This window comes from Bos indicus x Bos taurus, chromosome 26 (genome assembly GCF_003369695.1).
Source record: "Bos indicus x Bos taurus breed Angus x Brahman F1 hybrid chromosome 26, Bos_hybrid_MaternalHap_v2.0, whole genome shotgun sequence".
In the NCBI taxonomy this organism is placed as follows: Eukaryota; Metazoa; Chordata; class Mammalia; order Artiodactyla; family Bovidae; genus Bos; species Bos indicus x Bos taurus.
This window is the reverse complement of record NC_040101.1, coordinates 16,787,782-16,802,651: the sequence shown is the minus strand read 5'-3', so window position 1 is coordinate 16,802,651 and position 14,870 is coordinate 16,787,782. Positions and strand designations below refer to the sequence as shown.

The 14,870-nt window shown below is 43.0% G+C and overlaps 1 protein-coding gene and 1 pseudogene across 4 annotated transcripts in view; one reads left to right on the top strand and one right to left on the bottom strand.

Moving 5' to 3' along the window:
- ABLIM1 (actin binding LIM protein 1) overlaps positions 1-14,870 on the bottom strand; it is a 329,063-nt gene that overhangs the window by 232,308 nt on the left and 81,885 nt on the right. The gene's annotated exons all lie outside the window — the stretch shown is intronic.
- LOC113884149 lies at positions 8,012-10,987 on the top strand (annotated as a pseudogene).

The window sequence follows — 14,870 nt, the reverse complement described above, 5'->3', positions numbered from 1 at the left end:
ACAATCTCATAAAGCAGGTTGCCCTACTAGCTCCATTTTATAGATGCGGAAACTGAGGTTTGGAGAAATGCAGCCACTTTCTCACAGTTACTTGGCTAGTAGGTATCAAAGCCATGATGTGAACAAAATCTCGCTGTTTCTAGAGTTCAAGAACTTAACGTTGTGTCCAGAAGGAACACAGTTTGCTTCTACAGGTCCCAAATCATATATTTACATTAGGAAAAAATAACTCTGAAATTCACCAAAGAATAGTCATTTTAGCAAGAGGAAAATAAATCCCCAATCCTTGGGGCCCTGGCAGTGGTGGGGTTGGGGGTAAAGATGATTCCTGAGGACCAGAGGCATACTGATCCAATGCTGGAGCCATGGGGAGAGGTGACCTGTGGTCAGATTGCACCCTGATGAACTCAGTGGGGTCATTTATATCCCAAGGAGCCCTTGGGGGCTTTCCTAGCTATCATCCTAACCAATTTAGGTGACTACATCTTCTCTTTTAAAAAATTGAAATATACTTGATTTATAAAGATGTGTTACTTTCAGGTGTACAGCAAAGTGACTCAGTTACAAATATATTTTTCTTCAGATTTTTTCAATTATAGGTTAAGATAATGAAAATAGTTCCCTTTGCTATACAGTAAATCCTTGTTGTTTATCTACTTTATATACGGTAGTGTGTATATGTTAATCTCCTATTCCTAATTTGTCCCTCCCTGTGCTTCCCTCTTTGGTAACCATAAGTTTGTTTTCTATGTCTGTGAGTATGTTTTTGTTTTGTAAATAAATTCATTCTGTATCATTTTTTAGATTCCACATATCAGTGATGTCATATGGTATTTGTCTTTTTCTTTCTGACTTATTTCACTTAGTATGACAATATTTGTGTTTATGCTTAGTCACATCCTACTCTTTGTGATCCCATGGACTGTAGCCCACCAGGTTCCTCTGTAGAATTTTCCAGGCAAGAATATTGGAGTGGGTTGCCATTTCCTACTCCAGGGGATCTTCCAGACTCAGGGATTGAACCTGTGTCTCTTGCATCTCCTATACCGGCAGGCAGATTTTTCACCACTGCACCAACTAGGAAGCCCACGATAATCTCTAAGTTCACTCATATTGCCGCAAATGGCAAAACTTCATTCTTTTTAATGACTGAGTAATATTTAATTGTGTGTGTATGTGTGTATGTGTGTGTGTGTGTGTGTGCGTGCGTATGTATCAGTCAGTCACTCAGTTGTGTCTGATTCTTTGTGACTCCATGGACTGCAGTACACCAGGCTTCCCTGTCCATCACCAACTTCCAGAGCTTGTTCAAACTCAAGTCCATCGAGTCAGTGATGCCATCCAACCATCTCATTCTCTGTCTTTTTTATCCATTTATCTATTGATGGACACTTAGGTTGCTTCCAGGTTTTGGCAACTGTAAATAGTGGTGCTATGCACACTGGGGTGCCAGTATCTTTTCAAATTAGAGTTTTCATCATTTCCAAATATATGCCCAGATGTGGGATTGCTGGATCATATGGTAGTGGTATTTTTAGTTTTTTAAGGGCCCTCCATACTGTTTTTCATTCTGGCTACACTAATTTACATCCCTTAGGTAAGTACATCTTCTTACATTTTCTATTCCAATACTGATATTCTTCACCGGGCCCTGGTCCTTACTAACTTCTCATGCTGGTTAGCTGCCCAGCACATCTTTGGCACACACCTGCCAGTGGTACTTCCAAGACTACAAATTCTAAATGACAGAGATTTGTTCTGAACAATACCTAGCACAGTGCCTGCCACCTGCTGAAAGACGCCTAGTAAATTAATGATGACACACAGAAGGTTAATGGGCCACTCTAATGCCAAGGCAGGAGAGGGCTCTATGACACATCTGCAGATCCTACCTGATGAAACTGCCAGTTAGAGGCAGACTGTTATGGCAAGAGTGCTTTTAAAGTAAAAAAAAAGTAAGTAAAGACGTGGGTGAGGCCAGGAGCCTCCAAAGTGAAGTGACTAATGAAATCCATGAATCTGTATGTGCATTTGAACTACACAGTATATATGAAAAACAGACAAAAGGGACCATTTAAACCATTTAAAAATAGTCCATGGAGGGACTTTCCTGGTGGTCTCGTGGCAAGACTTCAAGCTCCCCATGTAGAGGGCAAGGGTTCAATCCCTGGGTGGAGAACTAAGATCCCGCATCCCAACAGGGCATGGCCAAAAAATAAAAATACAAATGAATAAATACAATTAAAAAAACAATATAAAAATAATCCATAGAGATGTGTCTCCACTAAATAACACCACTCTGCTAACACCCTGAGATTTCCCAGGAGCACTGTGTGTCCCGCTTCCCCTTGTATTTCTGCCACTTCCATTCATGCCTCACATGAGGTATGGGTCCCCTGCAAAGTATTATAAAGAAAAGTAATACCAGGCTCGGGGAGATTCTATTCCACTCAGATCTTTGTGGTATGAGGTGTGATCACAAGCCCAGGGAGCCTGTCAACAGTGACTGCGGGGGAGGTGGGACTCAGACAGGAATCCTCAGGGCCCTGTTTGTCACTGAGAGCTTTATACAAACTCAACACTCGGAGCTCCTGGGCCTGCTCCTACTGCTCGGGCACATCTCTGGCAATGTCATGCTCTAATAGACCCACTGGCTAATGACCTTGACAGAGCTCATTCATTATGGCAGCTATTGATTACCTCTTAGAGCAGAAAATGGGCTTCCCTGTTGGCTCAGATGGTAAAGAATCTGCCTGCAATGCCAGACGCCTGGGGTTCAATCCTTGGGTTGGGAAGATACCCTGGAGAAGGGAATGGCTACCCACTCCAGTATTCTTGCCTGGAGAGTATCATGGACAGAGGAGCCTGGTGGGTTACAGTCCAAGGGGGGTCACAAAGAGTCGAATACAACTGAGCGACTAACACTTTCACTTTTTCACTTGACGCAGTAAAACCTGCCCAGCACTCCACTGTCTCACAGGGAATCTAAAAGGAGTGCCAGTCAACACACTGTGTTCCCCCCCTTTTTGGAAATGCATTATATTTAGAGTTGTCTTGTTAAATCTCGATATTCTGAATTAATATCCTTACTCTGACCCCAACCTTTGAGGTAGGTTAGTGATGGAGAAGTATGTGTCAGCAGTCAGATTTTAATATGAAAGAGAGGCTGGGTGGCTCAGATGCCTAAATGACTGTTAATTGTATGCAAACACTAGCTCTCAGCATATCCTTTAGTGCAGAAGATAGTAAATCGCTGTATCAAAGTCTTATATCAACAGTCCTCTAAGTAGTTAATGCTTTCAAGACGTTCCAGGAGAGGCCAGGGTGATGCACTCATTACAGAGGGATGGATGAGGAGTTGAAAACCTGGTTGTTTTAAAGCATCGGAACCCAGCTACCAGGTAAGATACCAAATTTAAGCATAGTCAAACATGTTTATTAGCTATCCTTTCAAAACACCCTTCTATTTTAAAAGAGTCACTAAAAATATTGTCAATATTCTGTATGGAGAGTACTTTTAAAACAAAGCAGAGGAGTGAAACTCCTTGTTAGGAACATAATGTGTGCCTCTTTTTAAGCCTCAGAATAATTTGTCAGCTTCCAATTTAATTATGACTGAGATTCAAGTCAACTGTTGAGGGTTCTGGGGATACACTCTCCATAGATTCCAGCCAGTAGCAAGTGGAAAGATTCCAAATGCATTAAAAATATACCATGGAAAGGAGGGGAGCAGGAAACATGGAAAAAAAGAAAAAATGAAATTCTTTTAAAAGAAAAATTTCTTTTTCTTTCTGGTGACCACTAAAAATATAATCTGACATGACTTACTCTGCTATAAACTTATCCTGTTTATAATCTCTCTGTCATGTAAGATTTTCCAAAACCTTCCTTATCTTTCCTGGAAATCAAAATTAAAACCTACCCTTTTTACAGTGCAAGGAAAACAGAGGGTTTCAAATTTATTCAAATAGAGAAATATAGACATCTTGAGACAGTCTAGTTTTATCTCTAAGACCCGTTTCAGTTAAGAAAAGCCATCGAATCATAGTTTCCAACTCTAAATATCAGTACTCTGTTAATACTAATAAATATGTACAGTGTTATCATTAACATTCAGATTCTATCTTCAAAGAAAGCCCAGAGAGTGCCAAAGAATCCAGAGGCCTTTTGTAAACATCAGGTGATGTTACACTTCAGAATGAATTGGGGAAGAAAAAGCTGTGACTAAGTTGCTGGCTTCCTGCCCACCCAGGGCCATTGTCAGCTTTCAGTTTAATTATTCTGATGTTTGTCAACTTTTGCCTTCCCAGTAAATGTTGAAGGCGGATCATTAAAGAACATGATGCCACATTTCCAGATTTTTCAGTCAGCATTGTCTTTCAAAGTAATGTTCATTTACAGGAGGAAATTTTATGGCACAGAAAGCCCTCATGAATTATTCATCAGTTACAGAGCATGCCAACATTCAATTCCTTTATACCTCTCGGTGAGTGTGGACATGTGAAGTGGAGCATGCTCTGGCTCTCTAGTCCTACAGGAAGGCAAACTCGAGCTCACCGGAGGTCCTGGTAAACAGAGAAGAGCAGAGTCTTGAAAAGTAAAGGTGGGAGGTACAAAGCGTTTCTGCCTTACATGGGATTGATTACCTGATAGACTACTCTCCAGAAACCAAAACAAGTTACGATCACTTGCTCTAAAGTCTAGTATCAAAAGAATCAGCATGAATTGATATGGTCTGCTGGTTTCAATACAGCAGCCTGAAAGATCGCCTTGGGATGCCTCTGAGGCTGTGGCGTTGGCTGTGGGTCCCTGGGGATGCTGAGCAGGGGAGCTGGGTCCCTCCTGAAGCCATTCTCCCCAGGGTACCAACTGTCTCATAAAGCACAACTGTAAGGGATGCATCCTAGGGACAGCATCCCTATGAAAATGGAATATTTCCTGCCACATCAGTAAATAAGGATGTCACAGTCATCAGTGATCATAGCCCTCCAAGGTGAGTTGGTGAGCCCTCAGGGCACTCAGGAAGGAGAATACCTGCCATCGAGCAGCCACAAGACTGCAGCCACTCCCTGTGGTGAGCCCCAAGGGAGCTCAGGATGTGAAAAACACAGGCTACTGGCCCCAGATAGCGAGGTGCATATGAAAGGAATAAGTTCGGTGAGCCCAGACTCTTGTACCTTCCCATACAAATAAACGTGCTAAATTCCTTAAGCTGGGATATCTAGTTTTCTTTAATTAGCAATAATTTTTCACGTTCAGACGACCTGCTTTTTTGTTGCAAAACTTCTATGTAACTTGGTTCCTCCTCTTGCCTCCTCAGAGACGTTCTCTCAGGGTTACTTGAGATGCTGCCTCCTGGTACTGAAGTCTTAAAAATTTCCACTGAATGAAACATAACTCTCAGCTTTTAGGTTGTAAATATTTTTAAGCCAACCCCTAGCTCAAACAGAGTGTCCGTTGTACCCAATCTACGCAGACAAAAACAACATAACATAAGGAGATGGGAGAATTCACCTCAAAGCTATGTTAACACAGATATACTGGCATGGAGATGGGAAAGAGTACATAAGCAAAATGCAGGTCACAGATTCTCACTCACAGTCACTGAGGACCCCCAGTGTGCTCCAACAGACCAACCTACCCAAATTTAACTTAATGGAGCTGGACTCCTGCTACATAATAGTCATATCCATTTTTTAAAACCCCATTCTAATGATATTTATAAATGTTTAAAGAGTAGTAAATAATAGTATTTATAAATATACTTAAATAGTGGTAAAAAAAACCCACTTGCAGTGGTAAGGAACCTGCCTGCCAATGCAGGAGACATAAAAGACTCAGGTTCGATCCCTAGGTCAGGAAGATCAAGGAAATGCCAACCCACTCCAGTAATCTTATCTGGAGAATCTCATGGACAGAGGAGCCTGGAGGGCTATAGTCCATAGGGGTGCAAAGAGTCGCACATGACTGAAGCAACTTAGCACAGCACATAAGTATGTTAGTATATAACATATGCATATTATACAAGCATGTGTTTGTATTAACCTCAAGGGTTAATATAATAAGTGCACAACTATTTTAACCAATGGAAAAGTCCCTGCAGCTCTCCTCATCTTTAAATGCACAGCCCACCCCAGACAGCACACGTGACAAGTTTATGAAAAAGACAGCCAAACCTCGGTGGTCTTCAAGGATGTGATGAGGGTCCATGAGCTCAACGGGTTCCCAGGTCACGTGCACAAAGCTCTAAGGCTTCAGCTTTCCTTCCTGAGGTGGCTGACACACGGAAGCGCTGCATCCACTCCTCAAAGGGGAGGCCTGGGCCCTGGTTCTCCTTCCATGAGTCTGTGGGCTGAGCTGGACTCCAGGGAGGGTGTGCCACCCCGAGGGTGTGTCACAGCAGCTCAGGAAGAATGAGGAGTTTCCTGGAGTCTAGCTCCTTCCTCCAGCACAGAGTCCTCATCTCCTGACCCTCCCCACTCTGTCTCCTGTGCTAATTCTAAAGACCACTCCAAACAGCACATCAGTTCACTGACATCACAGCTGCAGAACACCATCCTTGTTGCAAAGACACTATTAAAACATGCCCGAAACGTTCCACGGGTTTTCCGCTGCTCTGAATCCAGATTTATATCTCTGTGATTGCACAATAACTCAAACACAGGAGACAAAGAAAGAAAAGGATCGATTTTCCCAAGGCTTCTGCCTCTTCTTTTCACTTAATGAATTATCATCTCACCAGATGGGCTTTTAGTACTTTTTTTTTTGTACTAGGATTTAACAAAAATACTCCAACTTGGGGAGGCTCATTTTACTATCAGCCTGGTTGTTCATCATGGCTTTGGATGTTGTTCCCAGACAAAATGCTGGTCTGAGGCCAGTCATGGACTTTGAGTCCTTTTGTATTAGGTAAAGGCTGTCTGAAAACAATGGCCCCATCCGGTAAGGTTCAGGAAAGAGGCATTTTTTTCCTTTAGTAATCAGTAATGCCCTGATGCAGGGCTGGATTACCCACCACCCACAGTCCGATTTTTTTCCCAGTTATTTTTGAACACCAAGGCTTTTGCAAATTAGAAATGTTATGAAGACTGTTTAAATGGGAAAAGATACTTAGGACAAATATCCCCAGCATCAGATGCATTTATAGGCTAAGACATAGAAGGAAACTAGCATAACTCTTTTAAATGTGAGAGCAGATCATTTGATTCCTGCAAGAGACACAAACTCCAGCACCCATTCTGAAACAGTAATTTAACATAAGGCACATAATTTACCCAATGAAAAGGAAAGACTACGTGATCACATTGTTTAAATATAAAGCTTGATTAATTCAACATTCTCAGCTTACTTTCTTCTCCGTCTAGGTGGGTTTTTTGATTTGTTTTGAAATGGCTTTGGGCCATACTCTGGGGTCACCCCACCCTCCCTTCCTTGAGTCCAGGCCACTGCCTGGAACTCTGTACCCCTGATAACATCCTCCTGACTTGGCCAAAGCACCAGGCGCCAGGCAAAAGATCACAACTGGACCACTCGTTGATAAAATGCTTGGCTTTTGCAGAGCTGTCATATGTTAGCTGCTGCCAAAAGGCCAGTTGCATTTATTGAAATCTTCTGATTACGCCTAATGCCCAACATGCTCATGACTGATTTCAGAGTTTAGCCCTAATGCTTTTGTGTTAGTGTCTCAGGATTGTTACCATAAGGATAGAACATAAGTCTTTTATAGTTGCATTTTTTTTCTCATTAGTTTTCATTTCAATTCTAATGAAAGCTAGTTTTTCCTATTTCTTTGAAATCTCATATTATAATCCCTAACTGATTTTAAATGAAAGGGAGGAGAAGAAGCCATGTGTAGTGTTGTAGCACTTTTCTGAGGCTAAAACAGGATTCTAGCTACTTGCCTGGGTTCCCTGCCTTTTATAAGGCAGGACAGCCCCGAGAGGGGGTGGGACATGATTCAACATGGAAACTTTGACTTTTTGAAGAGTTAGCCAATAAAGTAGTTCCTTCCTGTTCGTGGGCCTCCAAATTTGACTTCTGTTAGCTGAACCAGAGATACTCTGGCAGTTTATCAGAATGCAGACACCTATTGCTTAAAAACTGTTTACACAACTGTCTTCCAATTAAAAGGCAATGGTACACTTACATTGTCATTCTAAAATCAGAGACACTGCTGTGTGTTCTTTACCTTACATAACTCAGTCACCTGAGGAAACTGCAGCAGAAATCTTTCCCAAAAGATGCTCTTCAGAAGTCTTCCCAGGAAACCAAAATTAACCAATAAAAAAATTACATATTCACCTATATTTGAGAAATGCTTCATTAAGCATTGTTCAGCATGGAGCTTCTCAGAGACCTTGATAAGCATGTGTGCCTTGTAACTCTTTGAGAGAAAAATAAAGTAAGATGCATTTTCTAAATTTATTCGATGAGAGAATGCCCAACCCCAACACAAAGATTAACTGACCACAAAACTGAGTTTGGAAACTGCACTAACGAAGTAGAGGGCTAGCAAGGAATGTAGAGATCAGAGAGCAATCTTAGAGCCAGAGGAATTCAGGAACTTGCCAAGGCCACACAGAAGATACAAGGAGGAGAATTCTGACCGGCAACATTCAGTCCTGTTATCTAGGTGGCTACCACAGGCCTCAGTGCCTGGTTCTGTTTGCAAGTCAAGTCTGGTCCCCAGTGATGCTATGCTTGGAACATAGATACTGCGTGTTCCTAGGCAAACAACACATCTTAAGGCAAATTATGTTAAAAGACCGGGCCTAGGAGATGCCGCCTACCATAATACAATTTAACGACAGAGCTGAGAGTAAAAAATAGCAGATATCAATAACAAAACACCCACAGGGCCCTGGCCTCATCTTTTAAACTGAGCAGAAGAGACAGAAACTTGAAGCAAATTTAATTCCCTAAGAAGAATGATTCTATTGGGAAAGATGGAAACTAAATTTCTCAAAAGGTCATATTCAATAAGGAAGAAGACCCCCCTAGACCCTAATGAGAAAAGCACAGGAAGGAAAAAAGTTAAGACTGATTTGTCTTTTCCCTTGAACTTGTGTTCCAATGTTATCTGATTATACGCCCGGATAATTGCCCCAACCCAAGCTCAGCCACTGACTCCATGAGAAAGAACAATGTCAAGAACTAAAAGAGGCCCCCTGGTCCCCAGGCAGGCCCTCGGGTGGCAGTAAGGCGGCACCAATGGCCGCGAGGAGAGGGTGACGAGGCCACCACGTGAAGGCGAGTGGGCTGGGCCTGGCTGGGCGACCGCCGCCATGAGCAGCTCCTCAGGCACCCTGAACCTGGGCAGCAAGATCAGCGTCATCTCCAAGGCGCAGATCCGCTACGAGGGCATCCTCTACACCATCAACTGGGACAACGCCACCGTGGAGCTTGCCAAAGTGAGGTCCTTTGGTACTGAAGACCGTCCCACAGATAGGCCTTCCACCCCCCTAGAGAGGAGATTTATGAGTACATCATCTTCTGGGGAAGTGATGTCAAAGATATTACTGTGTGTGAACCTCCAAAAGCTCAGCACACGCTCCCTCAGGATCCTGCTGTCCTTCAATATTCCCTGGGCTTGGTTTGGGCTCATCCTTCCAGCCACAGGTGCCTTACAGCCCCTTCTGAGGCATGCCACCCTACAGCCAGCTGGTGGCTAGCTCCCTGCTTAGCCAGCAGTATGCCGGCCTCCTTGGGTTTCCATCTGTCTCAGTCAGCAAGAGCCCCATGGTGGAGCAGGCCATCCAGACTGGATCTCTTGATAACTTGAACTCCAAGAAGCTGTTACCTGGCTAGGGCACCATGGGCATGCAGCTCAACAGGTGCCCAGCCCCACCCGCAGCAAGGCCGCCACGAATGTAGCTCAGAGGCAGCTGTGCAAACTCAACGGCAGGTGAATGACAGAGAAAAGAAGACCTCAGAGGAGGCGCTCAGGGAACAGATGAACAAGGAACAGCTCCGGAGGGCAAAGCTGTCCAACTAACATCAAGGAAAACACAATCAAGTTTGAAGGCAACTTTGATTTTGAGAGGGCAGATGCCTTCAGCCGAGAAGAGCTGGACAAGGAATTTAAGAAGAAACTGAATTTTCAAGATGACAAAGCTGAGAAAGGGGAAGAGAAGGACCTGGACGTGGTGACCCAGAGTGAAGAGGCCCCTGCTGAGGAGGACCACTTAGGACCCTGGTGCTACTACAAGTCCAAGTCCTTTGACAACATCTCCTCTGAACTCAAGACCAGTTCCAGGCGGACGACGTGGGCTGAGAAGAGGAAGCTCAACACGGAGACCTTCGGGGTGTCAGGGAGGTTCCTCCGAGGCTGTAGTTTCTGGGGTGGATTTCGAGGGGGCAGGGGCAACGGTGCAACCCACCATAACCCAACTTCCCACAGAGCTGGAACTGGCAGGGTGTATGGAGGTGGCTGAAGTTTCTTGCTGAAGCGGCACCGGTGCCAGGCCGTGTCTACAAGGACGATGGAGAATGCTGCGCTTACTGGGGGAGACATGGTCACTTCATTTACCGAGTTTGGAAAGTCCATGCTACCACTTACGTTTTGAACTGAACTTGGATGTGGTCTGAGTTAGAACCTCTTGTTTGGGGAAGTGTACATGGGAAACCGCTTTGAGGTATTCTAACCTATTTTTCCTTTTCAGCTGTGCACAGCCTAATTCTAAGGTTTTGGTGTCCTGCAGAAGGCTTCTAGAGTGAAAGTGTGATCCTCACTTTGTGACCTTTCTTGGACAGCTTTGACTTTGAAGGCGGAACCCAATTTCATTTGGCAAATGCAAAAAAAAAGAACTAAAAGAACTTGCAGTTCACCACCCCTTAAACAGAAAGCAATCTGATGGTGGCTTCATCCAGATTGGTGTGGTCTTTATGGCATACAATGATCTCTGTGCTACTCGAGCCAGTTTCTGCCGATGATTTCCAAGTGGATCCCATGTCATTATTTTTGTGACTGGAAATGAAGTTTTATAGAATTTACTAAGATAATAACAATGCCTATATGGATGTGATGTATCTCAGCTTCATAAACTGCAAATAGAACAGCCTTATTATAATTCACAGCTCACATTTACAGCTCACTCTCTGCATGTATTGAACAAAGAATCTCTCATTGATTTCTAATAACCCTCTGGGGCAGGTACCATTACCATCTCCATCAGAAAGATGAGGCAGCTGCAACAGAGAGAAGTTGCCCAAGGTCATTCCACTAAAAAGCAATGCAGCTGGGACCTGGACACAAGCAGTCTGAGTCAGAGACCATAGCCAGGATGCTAAAACTCCCTCAAGAATATTAAACAGTTCAGGCAAATCAACGAATCAGAGAAGGTGTCAAGGCCATCTCCATGCCTGAGACAATGGTAGGGATAATCCAAAACATAAATTTAGCAGTATAAAAAGTAAGAATACATCGAAGTCTGCTACTGCTTTTTGCAAAAAGCCTAAATACTGAAGACTATATGGGAGATTGATTTCAGAAGAATCATTTTTCTGAATCACATGATGTTTTCATGAGATTCTCCACTATTCGTCTCCTTCACAAAGAGACCTAGTCAGTGGCTAGTACCTGTCTCTGCAAAGGCTGCAGTGAAGGGACCACCATCACGGCAAACTGCTCCCCCGACCTCACGCCCACCGTGTACAACAATGTCCCCTGCTCATACTGGAGTTGCCATCTGACACTTACTTTAGACCCCACTTCTTCTTAACTTTTTGTTTTGTATTAGGTTATAGCCAGTTAATAACACTGTAACAGTTGTAGGTGAACAGTGCAGGCATTCAGCCATCAGATCAGATCAGATCAGTCGCTCAGTTGTGTCCGACTCTGCGTATATATAAATCCATTCTCCCCCAGAGTCCCCTCTCATCTAGGCTGCCACATAGCATTGAGCAGAGTTTCATGTGCTATAAGTAGATCCTTGTTGGTTATCCATTTTTACATGTCCATCCCAAACTCCTTAACTACCCCTTTCCCCCATCCTTCCGTCCAGCAACCATAAGTTCATTTAAGTCTGTGATAGACCCAACTCCTTTCTTGTTCCGGCCCTATTGTAACTCACCAGTGATCCTAGGCCAATCACCAAACTAACTTCTAAATCTGTTCAATGGGCAAATAATACCTGCTCTATCTACATCAGAAGAGTTAACAGATAACAGGGCCACCCCAAATTTCTTTTTCTTTTTTTTCTTTCTTCTTTTTCTTCCTTCCTTCATTTTTTTCTTTCTTTTCCTTTCCTCTTTTTTTGGCCAATACTTGTCAAAAAGGACTTTAAGTGAAATTTCAATAAACTGGACTCCCCACATCAAACAATAAGCTGGATAGAAATAGGGTAGCTGGTACATGGGAATCCATCACCTGAATTTAAGGTTATCCTCATCGCTGCCGGATGCTGACCCTTAATATTTGCCACCAGCACCCCAAAACTGGACTAATATTTTTCAAGCAGTTATTCTATCCCAGGGACTAAGACAAGCATTCTTAACATAACAGCCTTAATAGGTAAGTGGTTGGAAGAAGGGTATTATCAACCTTTCTTTAACATATGCAAAGCCTAGAGAGAAAGTAATTTTTCTCAAAGTTGCAGCTAGTGGTCAGGGGAACAGGGACTAGAACTCAGGTCCACCTGTTCATTACTGTGTTACAGTGAGGTGTGATCAAGAGGCTAAACCGCAATATCCTTGAGCCTTCTCCACATCACTCTGTGTGCAATTAAGCAGTATCAGTGCTGTTATTTGTGTGAACCTTTTCAAATAAAGAGGAACTAATTCAAAGCAGAATGTGCTTAGTGGTTGTCATCAGACACCTCCTACATCGCCTTTTCCGCAGCCAAGAAGCGCACCACCGTGGATTTGCTATTTCCCTCCTCTCGCGCTTTTGTCTTTCATCTGCCCTCATTCTCAGTCTCACCCAGCCTACCGGGCTAGGCTAGAGGGGATTAAAAAATATTCCTTACTCTCTGCCAAAATACTAGGCATCTCTCTTTCCTGGCTCATTTGACACAGACTGCAGGAACTGGGGGGTTCCAGTCTTTCTGTACCTTTGCAAAAGTTGCAATGATACAGTCTAAGATGAAAAAAAAAATTACTGCAGAAGGAGGAAATTCTACTTTTGTCTCATTATAGGAGCACCAAACATTAAGTTAAATCATGATTGACCATAGTCTGGATTTTTATAATTTTCACATTAATTATCATTTGTCTCACAAGTGACGTATGACCATTGTGATGGCAAAACATTCCACTTGCAGCTTCACCCCTAGAGAAAGAAGGCTATTTATTGACTGTGCTATACACAGCAGGCTACATTTTATATGGGATTTTTTGTTGCGAGAGGGCAGGAAAATGGATAAACACCTAGAATACTTGCCCTGGAGATGTTACCACACCATTCTGTATCACCTGCATCTTTCAGGGTGTACCACTAGCAACCAGTTTGAAAGCTGTATTCTCTTTGGAAACTTTATTCAAAGTTAGCGAGAAGAGAATATGCCACATTTTAATGAGAATGAGAATACTATTTCAAACCACTGTCTCTGATTCAAATCTCCAGCATAATTTGGGAAACTGTAAATTCAACTTAACATTCTGTACTATCCTGTCTAGTTAACAATTCACTGACAGTAAAACATTCATATCTAATCTTTAAGGAAAGGGATCATTTATTTATGGTCTCATGGAAGCCAATAATTCCAAAGACTTTTCTATTGACTTTTTTTTTTAAGATTTTTTTTTGATGGAGACTATTTTTAAAGTCTTTATTGAATTTTTTACTGTTTTATGCTTCTGTTTTATGTTTTAGTGTTTTGGCCAAGAGTCATGTGGGATCATAGCTCCCTGACCAGGGATTGAATCCACACTCCCTGTATTGAAAGGCAAAGTCTTAACCATTGGGCCACCAGGGAAGTCCTCCCATTGACATTTGAAAATCTTAATGGTTTGTTTCTGCCCACTTTCAATTTTCATCTCTTCTAAAATCATTTGTTTACTTGGCAAAGGGAGTCGGACTAGTCTGTAACTACATACATCACACCTCTATGCTGCTGCTGCTGCTAAGTCGCTTCAGTCGTGTCCGACTCTGTGCGACCCCATAGACGGCAGCCCACCAGGCTCCCCCGTCCCTGGGATTCTCCAGGCAAGAACACTGGAGTGGGCTGCCATTTCCTTCTCCAATGCAGGAAAGTGAAAAGTGAAAGTGAAGTCACTCAGTCGTGTCCAACTCTTTGCGACCCCATGGACTGCAGCCTACCAGGCTCCTCCAGCCATGGGATTCTCCAGGCAAGAGTACTAGAGTGGGGTGCCTCTACAAACCTAGTCAAAAATCAAAAGCCAAAAGAAAACAAAAATCTTTCTACTCTGTTCCAAATAAAAGAGGATAAGTCTAGTTTAAGGTATGTTTAATGACAGAGCAAAAAACTAAAACAAAACAACATGCATTTAAATCTTTCAAAATAACACTGAGGATGCCTACTTAAACCTTTTTAGGTTTCCTAATAACCAGCCACTTCCACTTTAAGAATGAGATGGCTGATGGCGTCACCAGTGCAATGGACATGAACTTGGGCAAACTTTGGCAGATGGTAACTTTCCTTGGAAGGAAAATTATGACCAACCTAGATAGCATATTCAAAAGTAGAGACATTACTTTGCCAACAAAGGTTCATCTAGTCAAGGCTATGGTTTTTCCTGTGGTCATGAATGGATGTGAGAGTTGGACTGTGAAGAAGGCTGAGCACCGAAGAATTGATGCTTTTGAACTGTGGTGTTGGAGAAGACTCTTGAGAGTCCCTTGGACTGCAAGGAGATCCAACCAGTCCATTCTGAAGGAGATCAGCCCTGGGATTTCTTTGGAAGGAATGATG